Source organism: Oratosquilla oratoria, chromosome 31 (genome assembly GCF_046742065.1).
Source record: "Oratosquilla oratoria isolate Oo_2021 chromosome 31, ASM4674206v1, whole genome shotgun sequence".
NCBI classification, from domain to species: Eukaryota; Metazoa; Arthropoda; class Malacostraca; order Stomatopoda; family Squillidae; genus Oratosquilla; species Oratosquilla oratoria.
Genome location: NC_134807.1, coordinates 38,785,138 through 38,787,637, shown reverse-complemented (window position 1 = coordinate 38,787,637; position 2,500 = coordinate 38,785,138).

Here is a 2,500-nt window from a genome sequence, read left to right as displayed (position 1 = left end):
GTGTGTGCATGTATGTGTTTGTGTATGTGTGTGTGTGTGTGTGTGTTCACTTGGTCTTTGGATCACGTGTTGGACTCGTGATCGACAGCTATTTCCCTCCTGGAAGAGAGCTCAGAGCTCGTAGGTCCGATCTATGGGTAATGCTATGACCTTGCACACACACACACACCCAACTCCCCGCCCACGAGAGTCAGAGTAACGACCCGAGGCACAGCGATACCGAAATAATTTCGGCCCTGGGCAGGATTCGAACTGGGTACTGGGAGCACTTCTACTTCCCAGTTCAGCGCTCTACCAACCCTGCCACCGAGTCGGGGTGTGTGTGTGTGTGTGTGTGTGTGTGTGTGTGTGTGTGTGTGTGTGTGTGTGTGTGTGTGTGTGTGTGTGTGTGTGTGTGTGTGTGTGTGTGTGTGTGTGTGTGTGTGTGTGTGTGTGTGTGGATATGGGTGTGGGTGTGGGTATGGATGTGGGTGTGGGTGGGTGTATATATGTGAGTGTTTATATCTTATGTGTACATGTAAAAGTATATAGATATGCTCACCTACTTCTGAATATATGAGTGTGTTTGGACAAGCTGTCTGGTTTCTCAATATGTTTCCCAGGGGTGTGCCACGTCGGCGAGCATGTGGGCTGGGGCGAGGTGGGCACGTGGGAAGAAAGGGTAATGGCCTCTGAAAGAGACATGCTTCCCTTGGCGTGGTGACCAGGACGTCCTAGACGAGCATTATCAGTTTCCGATATTCCTCTAATTTTTCTCTCTGCTGCTCTCAAAACCACAGCCCAATTTCTTTCTGTTCTATCGAATGTGTATCTCGTTGTCTCGTTTGTCAGTGAGGACACGTATTCTTGTGAGAAATGGAAATATGTTAACATCTGTGTTTCTGCCAGGTTTGCAGTTTCGAATAGCTATAAAAACATTGTTACAATATTATAGTATACAGTTATAATAAGTACTGTGTATTTATTTACTTTCGGGTCAACGCGGCATTCTCTTCTCATTTGAAGGTTTAAATACGGCAATCCTACAAAAAATAAGTAACTAGATAAACTAATTGATTGGTTAATCTAATAAATATAAAATAAATCAAGGTATACATCCCATTATAATACAGGTTAATTTTTTTTTCGTGAAATAAATCAAGCATATCACTTATATTATTTCTTGAAAATGATGTATCTAAATGTAGCCTTACATTGGTTTTTCAGGATTATGAAAGATATGGACTCAGTTACAGTGGAAAATATTTTGAAATTTATTTCAATGCTTTATCCAAAAAAATGTAGGCTTAGAAAACCTTGAATGAAGCTTTTAGAATTAAAAAAGTAGCTGAAAATATCAGACAGCGTAAAATTGATCCATTACAACACAAATTAAATAAAATATATAAAGAAAGTTAGACCGGAAGTAAGATTAATGTAACAATAGATTATTATATAGGCGAACATAAATGAAAATATATATTCAAAAGTTGAGATAAATTTGAACACACATTGAATCTATATAACACCACATCTTCTATGCAATCTTTACATGAATCGGAAGGTCTCTTCAACATTTGTTATTTATTCTAAATCAATATAATATACCAATTAAATTGGATTCCTTCTGATGTACATTTACGTAGCTCAAATGACAATATCAAGATTTGCTTAAGTAGATTAATGATAAAAATGTAGCTATCTAATTTTTCTACGATTGTGATTAATTTGCTTTATATTTATCAAATGACACCATTCAATATCATAAATTTTATATTCTACTATACTTGTCAAATGAATACAAAATAATTAAAAACATATCATTTGATACTTGATTAATGGTACAAAATAGTAAAGCACATGTAAACTGCAAGTGTGATTGGTAATACAATAGCTTTTATTTGCCACAAATTAGATTTCAGATGAGATATTTATATGAAAATATATGTTAAGTTATTCATTGTTATTGCACACTGGCGTGATATGTGTAGACTGAATACTCTTTTGTCAGTTCATTGCTAAATACATCGCAAAACATTACTTACGTGTTAGAGAACAAACTATCTTAACAGTACAATGCATTTGATGATATCAGAGATGAAATAACAAAGGATATATCAATGGATATCTATTGTTTCCAATTTACTAAACGTAGAGTCGATTATCCTACAAATCACCTTTTGATTTCCTTGATGTTGGTCATTTATCTATTGATCTATTCATGTATTCATTTATTTATTTGGAGCAGACATTCTCAACTGAATTTCAAATAGTACATAAATCAGCAAGGGTAAATCAGTCTATAGGTGTCATGGTCTATAGCTCCCAAAATAAAAAATCCAATTAAACATATATCTATCTCTACCTATCTCTGTCTCTCTCTCTCTCTCTCTCTCTCTCTCTCTCTCTCTCTCTCTCTCTCTCTCTCTCTCTCTCTCTCTCTCTCTCTCTCTCTCTCTCTCTCTCTCTCTCTCTCTCTCTCTCTCTCTCTCTCTCTCTCTCTCTCTCTCTCTCTCTCTCT